Source organism: Lutjanus erythropterus, chromosome 23 (assembly GCF_056507025.1).
Source record: "Lutjanus erythropterus isolate fLutEry1 chromosome 23, fLutEry1.hap2, whole genome shotgun sequence".
Lineage (NCBI taxonomy): Eukaryota > Metazoa > Chordata > Actinopteri > Lutjaniformes > Lutjanidae > Lutjanus > Lutjanus erythropterus.
The window spans coordinates 30,001-37,500 of NC_139339.1; the positions used below are offsets into that span (position 1 = coordinate 30,001).

General features: G+C 47.2%; 1 protein-coding gene across 1 annotated transcript in view; it reads right to left on the bottom strand.

Annotated features, from left to right (window-relative positions):
* LOC146305068 (voltage-gated potassium channel subunit beta-3-like) overlaps nt 1–7,500 on the bottom strand; it is a 32,388-nt gene that overhangs the window by 15,212 nt on the left and 9,676 nt on the right. The gene's annotated exons all lie outside the window — the stretch shown is intronic.

The following is a 7,500-nucleotide window of genomic DNA, read 5'->3' on the forward strand; positions in this document are numbered from 1 at the left end:
ACATTTCTGGAGTTAATAAAATAAAAGTTCATCAGTTTGATCAGGAATCTGTCCATGATCAGCTGAGTGTGTTGTTTGTTTTGTGGCAGAGAGACGCTCTCTGATGACGTCATCATCTCCTCTCCATAATCGCAAAATAATAACAAATGGAAACGGGCATAAAGTCACATTTTCTTTTTGCGCATTTTCACTAAATTTGCTCCAAAATTTCAAGACATTTGGATGAAAACCTGACTAATTACAGTTATAATAAATAAATATACTCAGTTACTCTTAGTTCAGTTAACTGAGGCTAAGATGCAGTCTGATGGGGTGTTAGCACAGACTGCAGATGTGTACAGATGAGTACAGATGAGTACAGACGTGTACAGACGTGTACAGATGAGTACAGACGTGTACAGATGAGTACAGATGAGTACAGACGTGTACAGATGAGTACAGATGAGTACAGATGAGTACAGACGTGTACAGATGAGTACAGATGAGTACAGACGTGTACAGACGTGTACAGATGAGTACAGATGAGTACAGATGTGTACAGATGAGTACAGATGAGTACAGACGTGTACAGATGAGTACAGATGAGTACAGATGAGTACAGACGTGTACAGACGTGTACAGATGTGTACAGATGAGTACAGACGTGTACAGATGAGTACAGACGTGTACAGATGAGTACAGATGAGTACAGATGAGTACAGACGTGTACAGATGAGTACAGATGAGTACAGACGTGTACAGACGTGTACAGATGTGTACAGATGAGTACAGACGTGTACAGACGTGTACAGATGTGTACAGACGTGTACAGATATGGACAGATGTGTAAAGACGTGTAAAGATATGGACAGATGTGTAAAGACGTGTAAAGATATGGACAGATGTGTAAAGACGTGTAAAGATATGGACAGATGTGTAAAGCCGTGTAAGATGAGTACAGATGAGTACAGATGAGTACAGATGTGTTAGATGAGTACAGACATGTACAGATGTGTAAAGATATGTACAGATGTGTACAGATGTGTAAAGACGTGTAAGATGAGTACAGATGTGTACAGATGTGTACAGATGAGTACAGACGTGCACAGACGAGTACAGATGAGTACAGATGTGGACAGATGTGGACAGACGTGTACAGATGTGGACAGATGTGTACAGACGTGGACAGATGTGTACAGATGTGTACAGATGTGTAAAGATATGTACAGATGTGTACAGACGTGTAAGATGAGTACAGATGAGTACAGATGAGTACAGATGTGTACAGATGTGTACAGCAGTGTACAGACATGTACAGACGAGTACAGACGTGTACAGACGTGTAAAGACGAGTACAGACGAGTACAGACGTGTAAAGACGAGTACAGACGTGTAAAGACGTGTACAGACGTGTACAGACGAGTACAGACGTGTACAGACGAGTACAGACGTGTAAAGACGAGTACAGACGTGTACAGACGAGTACAGACGTGTACAGACGAGTACAGACGTGTAAAGACGTCTACAGACGTGTACAGACGAGTACAGACGTGTACAGACGAGTACAGACGTGTACAGTAACAGTGAATCTTTGAGTGTGTCTGAGAGTTTCCTCTGAGATTCTTTCTTTGTTGGTTAAATTTAGCGTTTTGTGTCTCACAGAATGATTTAAGTCAACAAAGAAGGACAAATGATCGATGCTGCACACTCATCTCTGCCTGTGTGTGTGTGTGTGTGTGTGTGTGTGTGTGTGTGTGTGTGTGTGTGTGTGTGTGTAAAACTCCTAATCCAGTCTTGGTGTGACTGAGCCTCTTAAAGCCTCAACGACCTCCAACAACTGACAGAGGACACTGACTCTCTCTCTCTCTCTCTCTCTCTCTCTCTCTGTGTGTGTGTGTGTGTGTGTGTGTGTGTGTGTGTGTGTGTGTTAACTTGGTCTACTTAGTTTTAAAACATGGCTAAACCAGGTAAAACCAGTTAATTGGCTCTTGCTTGATTGACAATAGATGAGTTTACCTTTCTGTTTTTTGTTTGTTTTGTTTGTTTTGTTTGTTTTGTTTGTTTTTCTGAGTGCAGGAGAGCAGAGAGAAAGGTTTTTCAAAATCTCCCTTAGTTTCTCTCTTGTGTTGCCGTTGAGGGTTTCTGCTTTATTTTACTGTTTCATGTTCACGTTCAGCTGATTGGACTCATCTTCAGTTAAACTGACATTAAAAAAATATATACAGTAACAATGAAAATAAATGACATAACAAGACAAAAAAGACATGACTAGAACACTGTAACACAAAAAAGATGGGACACAACGTAAACAAGGTGACAAGACATAACAAAATAAAAAAACTACAACGATGTGTAGTGACGAGACGTAAGGAGACGTAAGGAGACATGACGAGACATGACGAGACGTAAGGAGACATGACGAGACGTAATGAGACGTGACGAGATGTAACAAGACGTGACGAGACGTAAGGAGATGTGACGAGACGTGACGAGACATAAGGAGATGTGACGTAACGAGACGTGACGTGACGTGACGTGACATGACGAGACGTAACGAGACGTGACGAGACATGACGAGACGTAAGGAGACGTGACCAGACGTAACGAGACGTGACGAGACATGACGAGACATAAGGAGACGTGACGAGACGTAATGAGACGTGACGTAACGAGATGTGACGAGACGTAACGAGACATAAGGAGATGTGACGTAACGAGACGTGACGTAACGAGATGTAACAAGACGTGACGAGACGTGACGAGAGGTAACGAGACGTGACGAGACGTGACGAGACGTGACGAGACGTAAGGAGACGTGACGAGACGTGACGAGACGTAACGAGACGTGACGAGACGTGACGAGACGTAAGGAGACGTGACGAGACGTAACGAGACATAACAAGACGTGACGAGACGTGACGAGACGTAACGAGACGTGACGAGACGTAACGAGACGTGACGAGACGTGACGAGACGTAACGAGACGTGACGAGACGTGACGAGACGTAAGGAGACGTGACGAGACGTAACGAGACGTGACGAGACGTGACGAGACGTGACGAGACGCAAGGAGATGTGACGAGACATGACGAGACGTAAGGAGACGTGACCAGACGTAATGAGACGTGACGTAAGGAGATGTGACGAGACGTGACGAGACGTAAAGAGACGTGACGAGACGTGACGAGATGTAACAAGACGTGACGAGACGTAACGAGACGTTACGAGACATAACGAGACGTGACGAGACGTAAGGAGATGTGACGAGACCTGACGACCTAAGGAGATGTGACTAGACGTGACGAGACGTGACGAGACGTAACGAGACGTAACGAGACGTGACTAGACGTGACGAGATGTGATGAGACGTAAGGAGACGTAAGGAGACGTAACGAGACGTGACGAGACGTGACGTAACGAGATGTGACGAGACGTAACGAGACATAAGGAGATGTGACGTAACGAGACGTGACGTAACGAGATGTAACAAGACGTGACGAGACGTGACGAGACATGACGAGACGTAAGGAGATGTGACGAGACATGACGAGACGTAAGGAGACGTGACCAGACGTAATGAGACGTGACGTAAGGAGATGTGACGAGACGTGACGAGACGTAAGGAGACGTGACGAGACGTGACGAGATGTAACAAGACGTGACGAGACGTAACGAGACGTTACGAGACATAACGAGACGTGACAGGACGTAAGGAGATGTGACGAGACCTGACGACCTAAGGAGATGTGACTAGACGTGACGAGACGTGACGAGACGTGACGAGACGTAACGAGACGTAACGAGACGTGACTAGACGTGACGAGACGTAAGGAGACGTGACGAGACGTAACGAGACGTAAGGAGATGTGATGAGACGTAACGAGACGTAATGAGACGTGACGAGACGTAAGGAGGCGTTACGAGACGTAACGAGACGTTACGAGACATAACGAGACGTGACGAGACGTAAGGAGATGTGACGAGACCTGACGACCTAAGGAGATGTGACTAGACGTGACAAGACATAAGGAGACGTGACCAGACGTAATGAGACGTGATGAGATGTAAGGAGACGTGACTAGACGTAAGGAGACGTGACGAGACGTAAGGAGATGTGATGAGACGTAACGAGACGTAACGAGACGTGACGAGATGTGATGAGACGTAAGGAGACGTAACGAGACGTGACGAGACGTGACGTAACGAGATGTGACGAGACGTAACGAGACATAAGGAGATGTGACGTAACGAGACGTGACGTAACGAGATGTAACAAGACGTGACGAGACGTGACGAGACGTAAGGAGATGTGACGAGACATGACGAGACGTAAGGAGACGTGACCAGACGTAATGAGACGTGACGTAAGGAGATGTGACGAGACGTAACGAGACGTAAGGAGATGTGACGAGACGTAAGGAGACGTGACAAGACGTAAGGAGACGTGACGAGACGTAAGGAGACGTAAGGAGAAATGACGAGAAATGACGAGACATGACGAGACGTAATGAGACGTGACGAGATGTAACAAGACGTGACGAGACATAAGGAGACGTGACGTAACGAGACGTGACGTGACATGACGAGACGTAACGAGACGTGACGAGACATGACGAGACGTAAGGAGACGTGACCAGACGTAACGAGACGTGATGAGACATGACGAGACGTAAGGAGACGTGACGAGACGTGACGAGACGTAACGAGATGTGACGAGACGTGACGAGACGTAAGGAGATGTGACGAGACATGACGAGACGTAAGGAGACGTGACCAGACGTAATGAGACGTGACGTAAGGAGATGTGACGAGACGTGACGAGACGTAAGGAGACGTGACGAGACGTGACAAGATGTAACAAGACGTGACGAGACGTAACGAGACGTTACGAGACATAACGAGACGTGACGAGACGTAAGGAGATGTGACGAGACCTGACGACCTAAGGAGATGTGACTAGACGTGACGAGACGTGACGAGACGTAACGAGACGTAACGAGACGTGACTAGACGTGACGAGATGTGATGAGACGTAAGGAGACGTAAGGAGACGTAACGAGACGTGACGAGACGTGACGTAACGAGATGTGACGAGACGTAACGAGACATAAGGAGATGTGACGTAACGAGACGTGACGTAACGAGATGTAACAAGACGTGACGAGACGTGACGAGACATGACGAGACGTAAGGAGATGTGACGAGACATGACGAGACGTAAGGAGACGTGACCAGACGTAATGAGACGTGACGTAAGGAGATGTGACGAGACGTAACGAGACGTAAGGAGATGTGACGAGACGTAAGGAGACGTGACAAGACGTAAGGAGACGTGACGAGACGTAAGGAGATGTGACGAGACGTAAGGAGACGTGACAAGACGTAATGAGACATGACGAGACGTAACGAGACGTGACATAACGAGATGTAACAAGACGTGACGAGACGTGACGAGACGTAACGAGACGTGACGAGACGTAAGGAGACGTGACAAGACGTAAGGAGACGTGACGAGACGTGACGAGACGTGACGAGACGTAAGGAGTCGTGACAAGACGTAAGGAGATGTGACGAGACGTGACAAGACATAAGGAGACGTGACTAGACATAATGAGACGTGACGAGACGTAAGGAGACGTGACTAGATGTAAGGAGACGTGACGAGACGTAAGGAGATGTGATGAGACGTAACGAGACGTAACGAGACATAACGAGACGTGACGAGACGTAAGAAGATGTGACGAGACGTGACGAGACGTAAGGAGACATGACGAAACGTGACGAGATGTGACTAGACGTGACGAGACGTAAGGAGACATGACGAGATGTGACGAGACGTAAGGAGATGTGACTAGACGTAAGGAGACGTGACGAGACATGACGAGACATGACGAGACATGACGAGACGTAAGGAGACGTGACCAGACGTAATGAGACGTGACGTAATGAGACGTGACGAGACGTAACGAGACGTGACGTAACGAGATATAACAAGACGTGACGAGACGTGACGAGACGTAAGGAGACGTGACGAGACGTAAGGAGACGTGACGAGACGTGACGAGACGAGACGTGACGAGACGTGACGAGACGTGAGGAGACATGACAAGACGTGACGAGACGTAAGGAGACGTGACAAGACGTAAGGAGACGTGACAAGACGTAAGGAGAAGTGACGAGACGTGACGAGACGTGACGAGACGTGACGAGACGAGACGTGACGAGACGTAAGGAGACGTGACAAGACGTAAGGAGACGTGACGTGACGAGACGAGACGTGACGAGACGTAAGGAGACATGACGAGACATGACGAGACGTGACGAGACGTGACGAGACGTAAGGAGACGTGACAAGACGTAAGGAGACGTAACGAGACGTGACGTAACGAGATATAACAAGACGTGACGAGACGTGACGAGACGTAAGGAGACGTGACAAGACGTGACGAGACGTGACGAGACGTGACGTGACGAGACGTGAGGAGACGTGCAAGACGTGACGAGACGTAAGGAGACGTGACAAGACGTAAGGAGACGTGACGAGACGTGACGAGACGTAAAGAGATGTGACGAGACGTGACGAGACGTAAAGAGATGTGACGAGATGTAACGAGACGTAAGGAGACGTGACGAGACGTGACGTAACGAGATGTAACGAGACGTGACGAGACGTAATGAGACGTAATGAGATGTGACTAGACGTAACGAGATGTAGTGAGACGTAATGAGACGTAATGAGACATAAGGAGACGTGACAAGACATAACGAGACGTATTGAGACGTGACGAGACGTAATGAGACATGGTGAGACGTGATGACACGTAATGAGATGTAATGAGACATAAGGAGACGTGACAAGACATAACGAGATGTAATGAGACGTAATGAGACGTGACGAGATGTAACGAGATGTAGTGAGACGTAATGAGACGTGACGAGACGTAATGAGACGTAATGAGACGTAATGAGACATGGTGAGACGTTATGAGACGTAATGAGACGTAATGAGATGTAAGGAGACGTGACGAGACATAACGAGATGTAATGAGACGTAACGAGACGTAACGAGACGTGACGAGACGTGACGAGACGTAATGAGACGTAATGAGACATGGTGAGACGTGATGAGACGTAATGAGACTTAATGAGATGTAAGGAGACGTGACAAGACATAACGAGATGTAATGAGATGTAATGAGACGTGACGAGACGTAATGAGACGTAATGAGACGTAATGAGACATAAGGAGATGTGACAAGAAATAACGAGATGTCCTGAGACGTAACGCGACGTAATGAGACATGGTGAGACGTGATGAGACGTAATGAGACGTAATGAGACATAAGGAGACGTGACAAGACATAACGAGATGTAATGAGACGTAATGAGACGTAACGAGATGTAGTGAGACGTAATGAGACGTGACGAGACGTAACGAAATGTAGTGAGACGTAATGAGACGTGACGAGACATAACGAGACGTAATGAGACGTAATGAGACGTGACGAGACGTAATGAGAC